Source organism: Rhinatrema bivittatum, chromosome 1 (genome assembly GCF_901001135.1).
Source record: "Rhinatrema bivittatum chromosome 1, aRhiBiv1.1, whole genome shotgun sequence".
Taxonomy (NCBI): Eukaryota; Metazoa; Chordata; class Amphibia; order Gymnophiona; family Rhinatrematidae; genus Rhinatrema; species Rhinatrema bivittatum.
In genome coordinates, this window is record NC_042615.1 from 415,080,198 (window position 1) to 415,093,510 (window position 13,313).

General features: G+C 48.4%; 1 protein-coding gene across 1 annotated transcript in view; it reads right to left on the minus strand.

The window, feature by feature from the left end:
* The window catches only part of DGKQ (diacylglycerol kinase theta), a 513,416-nt gene that overhangs the window by 396,413 nt on the left and 103,690 nt on the right, over positions 1–13,313 (minus strand). The window lies entirely within an intron of this gene.

Genomic DNA, 13,313 nt, shown 5'->3' on the forward strand with positions numbered 1-13,313 from the left:
GCTTTGTTTCCTTGTGTTGTCCTTCCTTTCCCATGCTCTGTCCCTTGTCTGGTTCCTTGCCTGTCTGCCTTTGCTCCTAGCCCTGCTTGTTTCCCTTCTTTGCTTGTCCTGTTGACCTTGTTTGTATTGTCTGTCCTGTTTGTCTCAGACTGACTACCTGGAACCTGACCCTGGCCTGGCCCTTGAATGTCCAACTGCTGCCTGCCTTGACCTCTAGCCCATTACCTGTTCTGCTGTCTACCATGACCCTTACTCAGATCAGACTCTCACTCAGCTTAGCTCCAGGGACCCACCTAAGTCCTGCTAGTCGCCAGAACCAAAGAGCTCAAACTGTGAGGGAGGTGATTAGTATAGGTGAAGCTCCAGCAAGTTCTGCCTACGGGCTTATCCACCAGCTGCGGGTGTGGGCCTAGTAAGTTCACTCACTAGGTGGTGCCAACCACGCCGCAGCCGAAAAGGTCCACTTCCTTGACAGCATCACAGATTATTGAGGCCATGGAGCTGGTATTCCTGTCCGCACTGCAGGCTATCCCTGGTATAGCCCAATGTATATAATTGCAGCAAAATGTCCTGGACTAGGTGACTGGGGTACTAAACTGCTTGATGACCTGTTAACACCTTGCCCCCACCCCCCCAACCATCTCTACCTTTGATGCCTCCTCCACCAGTGTTACCACCTACAACCAGACCGGTACCACAGCTTCCTCCCCCACCTCGATTCCATAGGAAGCTGTCTGTATGCAGAGGATTCATCAACCAACATCAGATGCATTTCGACTTGCAGGCACCTCCCTTCCCATCTGACAAGACCAAGGTCTCAGCTGGGAGACCCTGCCTTAGCTTGGATCTCTCCCCAGTAGGAAAGAGAGAACCCCATACTTTCCAACCTCGACCAGTTCCTTGCTGAGTTCAGTCTGATATTTGATGAACATGTACACTTGGTCTTCAGCTGCAGTGGCTCCAGCTCTATGGGGGAAGACACCAGGCGCTTCAGGACTCTTGCATTGGAGCTTCAATGGAGAGAGGACTGCAATATTCCGGCAAGGACTCTTTGAGCTATCAAGGATGAGCTTGCTTAGCATGACCTCCCGGTGAATCTGGAGGGACTCATTAGCTTAGCAATCCACTTGGACTTGTGATTCAGGGAAAAAGCAAGAGAAAGGGGATCGGTTTGCCAGACTACCCCAAAGAACCTCCAACCTCTCTGTACCGCCTAGTCATCCATGAGACGGAAGAGCTACTGCCCTGCCGAAAAGCCTATGCAGGTCGAACACTGTTGTTCTCATCAGAGGAGAAGCTGGCTGAACCTCTGCCTGTACTGTGGAATTCTGGGACACTTCACATCTCACTCCCTGGCAAAGACAGGAAACGCCAGGACCTAGGCTAGTGGGGGAGGACCCCCTAGGTCATATTAAATCTTTCCCACAGATGGTAATCCCCATCTCCTTCTCTTGGGAGAAGGAGATGGGGCCTTCCTGGACTCTCGGGCCACTGGGAGCTTTTTCGCCAAGGATCTCGTACGTTGGTACCACATCCAGACTAACCCTATGAACATCACGCTCTCCATATCCACAGTCACTGGAGAGACTCTAACCAGCTGTCTCACCCATTCTGTTGCAAACTGGTCTGCTCCATCAGGAGCAAATCCACTTAAACATCCTTCCTGGGGCAATCAACCAGGTCATTCTGGGCCTTCAGTGGATGAGAAAGCATCAACTTACCATTGACTATGGCATCCTAGAGATCTCCAAATGGGGCCCTTCCTGCCGGACGAGCTGTCTCACGTCAGTTCTACCCAAGAGATGCCTTGGCCAAGTGATGGTTGCCCAGATGCCCGGTCTGCCCACCCAATATTCAGAATTTTTGGACATCTTTAGCAAGTGGCAGGCTGAGACCTTGCCTCCCCACAGAGTTTATGACTGCCCTATTGATCTGCTCTCCTGCAAATTTCCACCCAGGTGATGAGTCTACCCTCTGTCAGTCCCAGAGATGGAGGCCATGATAAAGTATGTTAAAGAGAACCTTGACAGAGGGTTTTATCCATCCTTCATCACTCGCCAGGGCCGGATTCTTTTTTGTCAGTAAGAATGACTGATCACTGTGCCCCTGCAAAGATTACAGAGGCCTAAACGCCGTAACAAAGAAGAACAGTTACCCGCTAACCCTAACCTTTGAACTTTTTGACTGCCTGTGGAGGCGCATGAGTTTTCACAAAACTGCACCTCCAGGGAGCCTACAACTTGATCAGGACCTGAGAGGGTGATGAATGGAAAGAAGGCTTTCAGGAAGTATTTCTTCACAGAGAGGGTGGTGGATGCCTGGAACGCCCTTCCGGAGGAAGTGGTGAATACCAAAACTGTGGATTTCAAAAGGGTGTGGGATAAATACTGTGGATCCATAAAGTCTAGAGGATGTGAATGAAGAGAAGAGGCATGGGGGTGGCTTGCGGGAATGACGGCTACTACCTGGACATTAATATCCTTATTCAATAAACATACACAGGATACAAGATGGCCATGTACAGCTGCTGAGAGAACGCTGCTCTGAGTTCTTCTGAAATTTCCTTTGAAATGCCTGAAAAAAGAAAGGGGAAAATTCGGGTCTACCCCTCCGACCCTCCCCCAATATTAGGGCAGCGATTAATAACATCCTACTCACTGGCAGCAAAATTGGAGGAGAATGCCCCCGTTCAGGCGTTGGAGGAAGGAGCCTCCGCGTCGCAGGGTGAAGTGACACTCGCCCCTCCAGATCCTTGGTGCCCATTGATTATGTCTTCCATCGACTCCCCCGCGTCTGTCGAGAAGCAGCCTGCCGAAGGGGCGGCTGTGGTGCTGGCAGGAGCGGAACTCGGAGGAGATTTTAACAGCTTGTCCGAATCTCCTGAACGTCCTGCTGTGAGCAGAGTTGGAGAAAGTGAGGAGGTGTTCCTGACATCGACCCCCGAGCAGGAAGAAAGGGAGAGAAGTGACCGGCTGATGACGGTGGAAAGAAGGCTGGATGAGAAAGTGGGTGAGTTAAGCCACTTTCAAATGCCAACAAAGCCAGCAATTGTGACTCTCGACGCACTATGGGACTTAGTGGCTGGTTTGGGCAAGTCTCTGCATGAAACCAATGCAAAAGTCGAAACTCTCAATACAAAGGTGGAAAAAATAGAAGAAAACATAGGGAAAAATGAATCCAGGATTGATTTGGTGGAAGCCACTTTGAAAACAAATAATGATTGTACTACCAAGTTGATTAAAGATGTTACACTGGCCTCCAGTAGAATTGAAAATTTAGAGAACTACTCCAAACATCTCAATCTTAGATTCTTAAATTTTCCTAGAATTGTGGAACAAACAACTGATATGACTCTTAAGAAATATTTCCTTGAAAATTTGAAGCTTAACGAGCATGTTTTACTGTGCATAGTTAAGCAAGTTTTTCTTTCATCTCCACAAACGGCTAGACGACATCCTGAAAATCAGGCTGAGATTATGGAGAATTTAACCCAGTACCTGGAAGATTCCTCAGTAGAATTGTGTGACAGAGCTAATCTTCTAGTTACTTTTGTATCAGAACATGATATGGGAATTGTGATGAAGAGTTTCTTTAAAAATATGTCAAGCCCATTCTATGGAGCTCTGGTGAGAATCTTCCCGGACCTTGCTCGTGTCACACAGCAAAGGAGAAGGGAATTCTTAGCCTATAGATCACAAGGTGTTTAAAATCATGAGAGGTCTAGAACGGGTAGATGTGAATCGGTTATTTACTCTTTCGGATAGTAGAAAGACTAGGGGACACTCCATGAAGTTAGCATGGGGCACATTTAAAACTAATCGGAGAAAGTTCTTTTTTACTCAACGCACAATTAAACTCTGGAATTTGTTGCCAGAGAATGTGGTTCGTGCAGTTAGTATAGCTGTGTTTAAAAAAGGATTGGATAAGTTCTTGGAGGAGAAGTCCATTACCTGCTATTAAGTTCACTTAGAGAATAGCCACTGCCATTAGCAATGGTTACATGGAATAGACTTAGTTTTTGGGTACTTGCCAGGTTCTTATGGCCTGGATTGGCCACTGTTAGAAACAGGATGCTGGGCTTGATGGACCCTTGGTCTGACCCAGTATGGCATTTTCTTATGTTCTTATGTTCTTAAGTTTAAAGCTTGGGATACTCTTATGTCTTGAGATATCCGAGCAGTTGCATTGTGAAACGTAAAGATGAATGTTTTGTTTTTTATTACCCAGAGCAGCTCAAGTCGTTTGTAAATGCTAGGGTGATTTCTGTAATATCCCCTAGCGAGCACTAAGTGGGATCTAAGAATAGTATGTGTTGCCAATTATGCTAAGCCATTTCTTTAAGAGACATGAAAATGTTGGAATTGCCTAAGTTTACTCCTGAAATCTGTCTCCCCTCAATATTTCCTTTTAGTGGATGCCTATCAAAGTTTTTGATGACCTATGTTATAAATGTTTCTGAAGTCTTTGTATTGATTTGATATGGATGAATCCTATTTTTCCTTTAGTAAGAATTGTCTTACTTGTAATATTTGAAAATCACAATAAAGAATAAATTAAAAAAAAAATAAACATACACACGGTTTAATGAGACTCCAACATTGCTCTATGCTTCAACGGCAAGAGGAAATATGGAAAAAAGGATTTGCATCCACATAAAAGCAGGGGAGTAGCTTGCTTGTTACGGCGGTTACTACCCCAAACCAAATAAGCCTGATACTTCACTTTCAATGCATATCCAGCACAGCTCTCTGCTTCAACGGCAGGGGGAATGAAGAAAAGATGATTTATATTCAGACAACTACCAACAAGGACTGAATTGCACAGGCTGGGTAAACAAGGTGGGAGTAGCTTGCTTTTTACAGTGGCTACTACCCCAAACCAATTAGCTACATACTTCACTTAGATGCAGCTCCAGCACTGCTATCTACAATGGCGGGGGTGGAAGGGAAATAGAACCAAAAAAGTTATTTAAAGGGACAAGAGTAACAGAAAAGTATGAAAAAAAATAAGTGTGAAAGCTTGCTGGGCAGACTGGATGGACCGTTTGGTCTTCTTCTGCCGTCATTTCTATGTTTCTATGTTTCTATAAATGCAATGGCACTATGATTATCTGGTAATGCTCTTTGGGTTGTATAATGCCTTTGCGGTATTCCAGTCAGTGGTGAACGAGATGTTTAGAGACCTTCTCTACTCCCACATAGTAGTATACTTGCATGATATTCTAGTGTTCTCTAACTTCTATGGTAAGCTGGAAAATCGTGACTAAGCAAGTGGAGCACCCTTGATTTTAGGGATTATTATTTTGCACCAAGGCCTCAAGATGGATCCTGCTAAAATGAAGGCCATTGTGGAGTGGCCCTGACCCAGTGGTCTCAAGGCATTACAACGATTTTGGGGTTCGCCAACTACTACAGACTGTTTATCCCCAATTATGCTTCATTGGCAGCTCCCCTGACAGCTCTAACCAGGAAAAAGGCCAATACTAGGAACTGCTCAGTAGACACCATCTGAGCCTTTGAACAACTCAAGGAAGAGTTCATTAAGAGTCCATGCTTTCATCACCCAGAACCAACAAGACCATTCATTGTGGATGTAGATGTTTCCACCCTGGGAGTGGGCGCTTCCTCCTTCAGCACAACCATAATGATACTCTGGTGACCTGCTATTTCTGTAGGAAATTCTCCCCAGCTGAGAAAAACTACACTATAGGAGACTGTGAGCTGTTTGCAGTCAAACTGGTGCTGAAGGAATGGCAGCACTTGCTGGAAGGAGCCAAGCATCCCGTAAACATTTATATTGACCATAAGATTCTTGTATACCTGCCACAAACGCAGAGATTGAACCCCAAACAAGTCCAATGGTCCCTGTTTTGTTTTTGGGTTTTTTTTAAGAGGTTTCAGTTCGAGGTGCGCTACCACCCTGCTGACAAGAACAGTCAAGCCAACTCACTATCCCACTCCTTCAATATAGAAGGTGCACTGGAGTGCTTCAGCCCATCCCCTACCCAGCCAAGACTGTATGTGCAACAGCCTTCACAGTTCCTCCTGGTAAGACTGTGGCTTCATCGCGTTTACAGCAAAAATATTCTAGAATGGGCTCATGACTCTCACCTCTCAGGGCATCCCAGCATCACCTGCACCCTGGAATTCATCATGCGCCATTACTAGTGGCCTCACATGAGGAATGACATTTGATATTACATGAGCTCCTGCCCTAATTGTGCCATGCAGAACAGTGACCGAGCCCGACCATGGGGGGCTCTTACAACTGCTGCCAGCTCCCACGGAATCCTGGACTCATGAGGCCACCGATTTTATCTGCCATCTGCCTTTTTCGAATGGCCACACCACCATGAGATTGGTTGTGGATAGGTTTCAAAGTTTGCACATTTTGTTCCTCTCCCTGGACTCCCGTCCACACCTGAACTTGCTCAACTATTCTCTCAGCACATATTCAGAATCCATGGGCTTCCTCTCCACAATATTTCAGATTGGGGGGCACAATTCACTGCGAAGTATTGGAGAAGTCTATTGCAGAAATTTGGGATTGCCCTAGACTTCACTTCCACCTACCACCCACAGAGCAATGGCCAGACCGAGCGAATCAACCAAAGCCTCAAAGCTTTTCTGAATGCTTATGTAAATCAGAGATAAGACAACTAGGCCTCCATGCTTCCATGGGCCGAATTCACCCAAAACAACCATGTCAACAATTCCACTGGATCGTCACCATATTACATCATCTTTGGATGCCACACATGGACCCCGCGACCTGCCCAGCTGCACCTTAGTAGGACAAGAGCGCCAGGATCTATGGGAAAAACTTGCCAACTCAATGACTACGCTATACAATGTGCTAAAGCCCAAGCCATCAAGAAACGGCATCCTGCGTACCACTCTGGTACGTTGTTATGGCCCACTACCAAGAATATGAGGTTTAAAATGCCATCTGCAAACTTTGCGCCCCAATTCATGGGACACTGTCCCATTGAGTGGCAGCTAGACCCAGTCTCCTATAAACTCAAGCTTCTTGCATCTCTACGAATACATGACATCTTTCACATCTTCTTGTTAAAACTTGCCATCCTTTCCTGGCTAGGCAGAAGTTCACCCCAAAAGTCTGACCTCGCTCTGGAAGAGGACACCCAGTTCAAAGTAAAAGAAAGCAGAGTTGCTTACCTGTAACAAATGTTGTCCAAGAACAGCAGGATGTTAGTCCTCACAACTGTGTGACATCATCGGATGGAGCCTGGCACGGAAAACGTTTGACAAAGTTTCTAGAAACTCTGACTGGCACACTGACCATGCCCAGCATGCCACTAACCACGCATCCACGTGGGGTCCCTCTTCAGTCTTATAACAAAACGTGAGCAAGACAGTGAACCAAAAACTCCCACTAAAAAGAAAGACCCCCAACTCTACGGGGAGGCGGGCGGGTTCTGTAAGAACTAACATCCTACTGTCCTTGGACAACACTTGTTATAGGTAAGCAACTCTGCTTTCTCCAAGGATAAGCAGGATGGTAGTCCTCACAACTGGGTGAATAAGTAGCTTCAGGCCTCACCGACTATGAGCAGCAAAAACGAGTGCAAACGTGGACAACACCTGCAGCTGCAGAGACCAGAGGAGCAGGCTGTCACCCAAGAGGGGAACCACAGTGGGAGAATTGGGTTATGGCTGAAAGGTTCTGTAGGACGGATTGCCCAAAACGGGAGTCCTGCCACCCGTCCTTGTCTAAGCAGTAATGAGAGGCAAAGGTATGGAGTGAACTCCAGGTTGCCACTCTGCAGATTTCATGAATAGGAACCACTCACAGGTGCGCAACTGAAACTAACATGGCCTGGACGGAATGAGCCCGAACAGGACCAGCAAGCTGTAGCCCTGCCTGCGTGTAGCAGAAGGCAATGCAGTTGGCCAACCAGTGGGACAGCGTCTGTTTGGAAACAGCAACACCCAACCTATTTTTATCGAATGAAATGAACAGTTGAGTGGAGGTTTGATGAGGTGCTGTCCGTCTAGGTAGAAGGCGAGTGCCCTCTTACAGTCTAAGATATGGAGGGTACATTCACCTCAATGAGCATGAGGGCTCGGGAAAAAAGACGGTAAGACAATGGACTGGTTGAGGTGGAACTGTGAAACTGTGGATAGGAACTTGGAAACTGTGGGTAGGAACTTGGAATGTGTATGTAGTCCCACCCTGTCATGGCAGAACTTCGTGTAAGGCGGGTACGACCCTCACGCCTGCAGTTCACTCACCCTGCGAGCCGATGTGACCGCCACTAAGAAAAGTACTTTCCAGGAAAGGTATTTTAGGTCACAGGAGCGAAATGGCTCAAACAGGGGTTTCATGAGCTGTGAGAGAACCACGTTTAGATCCCAGGAAACTGCTGGGGAACGAGTAGGAGGTTTTAATTGAAGGAGACCCATCATGAAATGTCCTACCAGTCGATGGCAAGAGATAGCAGAACCAGTCACATCCCGATGGTATGCTTCTATGGTACTAAGGTGTACCCTCACCAAGGTGGTCTGGCCAGATTCAGAGAGGAACAACAAGTAGTCTGGAAGAGCCGAGGGGGAGCACGTAAAGAGGTCCAAACCGCGACCTTCACACCAGCAGGAGAACCGCTTCCAATTCAGATTGTAGGATTTTCTGGTGGACGGTTTCCTAGACTCCAGAACAACACGGGACAGTGCTGCCATTAGACTGAGGGCCTCATCCATCAGCCGGTCAACATCCATGCCGTGAGGGCTAGGGACCAGAGGTTGGGATGGCAGTGTCTGCCCTGGTCCTGAGTGATGAGGTCTGGTGCCGTTCCCAGTTGGATTAGGGGAAGCACCATGAGCTCCCAAAGGGTTGTTTACCAGACCTGACAGGGCCACGAGGGAGCGATCAGGATCATTGTGCCATATTGCTGCGGCAACTTCTGAAGTATCTTGGAGATAAGGGGAAGGGGCTGGTAGGTGTAAAGCAAGCCCATCCCCCAGTGGATCGAGAACATGTCAGCAAATGACTCTTTGCCCCTCCTGCGGAGGGAGCAAAAGTTGCGGACTTTCCTTTTCTCCCGAGAGGCAAACAGGTCCACGTCCAGGGTTCCCCGGCAGCTGAAGAGGTGATTCGCCACCTAATGCTTGAGGGCCCACTCATGTGGTCTGAATGTCCGATTCAGACCATTGGCCAGGGTATTGTCCACCCCTGGAAGGTACATAGCCTGGAGAGTTATAACACTGGCGATAGCCAATGTGGAAATCAGGACTGCCTCTTGGCAGAAAGGGAATGACCAAGTTCCCCCCTTCTTGTTCAGGTATCACATGGCCACCTGACTGTGTATACATAAGAACATAAGAAATTGCCATGCTGGGTCAGAGCAAGGGTCCATCAAGCCCAGCATCCTGTTTCCAACAGAGGCCAAACCAGGCCACAAAAACCTGGCAATTACCCAAACACTAAGAAGATCCCATGCTACTGATGCAATTAATAGCAGTGGCTATTCCCTAAGTAAACTTGATTTATAGCAGTTAATGGACTTCTCCTCCAAGAACTTATCCAAACCTTTTTTAAACCCAGCTACACTAACCACATCCTCTGGCAACAAATTCCAGAGCTTTATTGTATGTTGAGTGAAAAATAATTTTCTCCGATGAGTCTTAAATGTGCTACTTGCTAACTTGCCCCCTAGTCCTTCTATTATTCAAAAGTATAAATAACCGATTCACATCTACTCGTTCAAGACCTCTCATGATCTTAAAGACCTCTATCATATCCCCCCTCAGCCGTCTCTTCTCCAAGCTGAACAGCCTTTCTTCACAGGGGAGCTGTTCCATCCCCTTTATCATTTTGGTTGCCCTTCTCTGTACCTTCTCCATCGCAACTATATCTTTTTTGAGATGCGGCGACCAGAATTATACACAGAAATCAAGGTGCGGTCTCACCATGGAGCGATATAGAGGCATTATGACATTTTCTGTTTTATTAGCCATTCCCTTCCCTTCCTAATAATTCCTAACATTCTGTTTGCTTTTTTGACTGCTGTAGCACACTGAACTGACAATTTTAAATTATTATCTACTATGATGCCTAGATCTTTTTCCTGGGTGGTAGCTCCTAATATGGAACCTAACATTGTGTAACTACAGCAAGGGTTATTTTTCCCTTTATGCAACACCGTGCACTTGTCCACCAGCAGCTCCCGGAACACCTGTAGGGCATATCAAACTGCCCTCAGCTCCAGAAGGTTGATTTGGAGCCTCCTTTCCTGAGGCGACCAGAAACCTTGCATGCGATACCCCAGGACGTGTGCTCCCCACCCTGTCTGAGAAGTGTCTGTGGTGAGCGAAACCTGGGCGGAGCTGCCGCAAATGGGGACCCCCATAGCAGATTCTCGGGGATGGTCCACCAGTGAAGAGAACATCACAGCTCATCCATGACCACAATGGGGGCATATAGGTCTTGGGATGCCTGACACCACTGGGAACGCAATATCCATTGCGCATGGCGCATGTGTAGCTGAGCAAATGGGGTGACATGCACCGTCGCCGCCATATCGCCAAGCAGCTGGAGCAAGTGGTGTGTAGATACCTGGATGCGTCAGGAAATGTGACGTGCAAGAGCCGCCAAGGTCTCTGCCCTGTCCTGAGGTAGGTAGGCCTTGTTCTGGACAGTGTCCAGGTGTGCCCCTATAAAGTCCAGTTGTCTGGCTGGCTGAAGGTGGTGCTTGGGGTATTTGATCAAAAATCCCAAGGTTTCCAGTGTGTCTATCGTGAGGCGCATGGCCACTCGAGCCCCCTGGATCGAGCTGCCCTTGATGAGCCAGTCATCAAGATAGGGAAATGCATGAACACCCTGCCTGTGAAGATGGGCACTGACAACTGCCTGACATTTGGTAAAGACCCCGGGGGGGGGGGGGGGGGGGAGCAGATGCCAGACTGAAGGGCAGGACACAGTACTGGTAATGCTGGTGGCCCACTCGAAAATGGAGGTACTGCCGGTCCCTGTGGAAAATGGGGATATAAGCGTACACGTCTTGCAGATCAAGGGAGAAGAGCCAGTTGCCCCCCTTGAGAAGGGGTATTAGAGTGCCCAACAAAACCATCTTGAACTTCTATTTCACCAAGAACCGGTTTAGCGCTCTCAGGTCCAGTATGGCCCGGAGGCCTCCCATTTTCTTGGGGATAAGAAAATACCAGGAATAGAACCCCATGCCTTGCTGGCCGGTGGAAACCGGCTCCACTACCTGCGCAGAAAGGAGGGCAGAGAGTTCTGCTTGAAGTATCTGACGGTTCACTACTGTTCCCCTTCCTGGAAATAGTGGGGAGTGGGGTGGAAGTTGCTGGAAATGAAGCCGGTAACCCCGGCAGATGATGAATAGGACCCAGTGATCTGAAAAGAGGCGAAGATGGCCTCCAACTGGGGGGCCAGAGTTCCGCTGCTGGCTCTGACTCCCTCGCCGCCAGTCAAAAGCTAGTGGCAGGGCTTTGCAGTGGGGCCATAGCTGCCCGAGGGGGCTGAGACTGCCTCTGGGTTTCACCATTGGCCGCTAAGGTCGAGAACTCATGGCGGGAGGGTAATACCTGCAAGGCTGGTAAAAAAGTCACTTTGGATATGACCGAGCGGCCTTTCTAACAGGCTGGGTGATGGAAGAACTAGCCAACAATTGTTGAAGGGTCTCTTGATAGTCCTTCAGCTGAGCCACAGCCTCTGATTCGGTCACCAAACAGGTTCTCCCCAGTACAGGGCAGGTCTGCTAGGTGGTCCTGGACCTCTGGGCGCAAGTCAGATGCCCGTAACCATGCAGCAGACCTCATGGCCGTTTCAAACACATCATATGCCGCATGGACTTCGTGTTTGTTACATTCGAGGCCCTGCTGAACAACATTAAAATCCTCCTAATACTGCTTAGGTAGGCGCTCACCGAACTCTTGAGCTTGTTTCCACAAGTTTTAAGAACATAAGAAATTGCCATGCTGGGTCAGACCAAGGGTCCATCAAGCCCAGCATCCTGTTTCCAACAGAGGCCAAAACCAGGCCACAAGAACCTGGCAATTACCCAAACACTAAGAAGAACCCATGCTACTGATACAATTAATAGCAGTGGCTATTCCCTAAGTATAATTGATTAATAGCCATTAATGGCCTTCTCCTCCAAGAACTTATCCAAACCTTTTTTGAACCCAGCTACACTAACCACCTCCTCTGGCAACAAATTCCAGAGCTTTATTGTGCGTTGAGTGAAAAAGAATTTTCTCCGATTAGTCTTAAATGTGTTACTTGCTAACTTCATGGAATGCCCCTAGTCCTTCAATTATTCAAAAGTGTAAATAACCGAGTCACATCTACTTGTTCAAGACCTCTCATGATCTTAAAGACCTCTATCATATCCCCCCTCAGCTGTCTCTTCTCCAAGCTGAACAGCCCTAACCTCTTCAGCCTTTGAGAATACTGCCCCACGTAGAGCTGATAACATGCTATGGTGGGCAATGAGCATGGCACTCTGGAATACACATCGACCCAAGGCATCTAGGGCTTTGTGCTCACACCCCGGCGGCGCTGACACATGGGTACCCATCTCTTAGCCTTCTTAAGGGCTGACTCTACCATCACAGACTGGTGTGGGAGTTGGCGGCGGTCAAACCCAGTGGAGGGTTGCACCAGGTACACTGCATCCGTCTTTCTGTTGACTGGTGGCATCGAGGTCCTTGAAGATGTCACCGCCACTACTTCCTTCGGTACGTCCATAAACTGACGGATCTCGAGTATTCTTTGTGTCTAGAGCCCTGCTCCGCCAACAGCTGAAAGGGGACGGAATCGGCCATGGCCTTGACTAAACCTGCGAAGGAAAAATTTTCCGGGGAGGATCGCTACCATTCCTCTGGCCGGGAGGGCTCAGAAGGTAAATCTTCTGACTCATCCGAAGAGACGGATGCTTCCCCTTCCCAGGGGTCATATGGGGCTCACCCTCGTTGCGACCCTTCAAGGAGGCAGAAAGGGGAAGTTCACCCGAATGCAGGGCAGAGGCCTCGATGCCATTGAGGGAGGCATTGGGGGCATAGGAGGGCTTCGAATTCTCGAGGGATACGATGGCACCATTGGCATCGGGGGCACCAAAGGAGATGGTGGAATCGACCCAGAGTGCCCAAGGAGAGCTGGTCAGTGAAGTGTCACTGTGAGCCTTTGGCCTGCCATTGAGCCCGATGGCCTGTCCTCTTCTGAGGAGTCGCTCACCAGTATGGGGGCCAGTAGTGATAGCAGCGGTGTCCTCAGGGACGTCTGAGGGGCTTGATGAACCGGAGCCAGTTGCGTAGGAAGCATACCGAGCA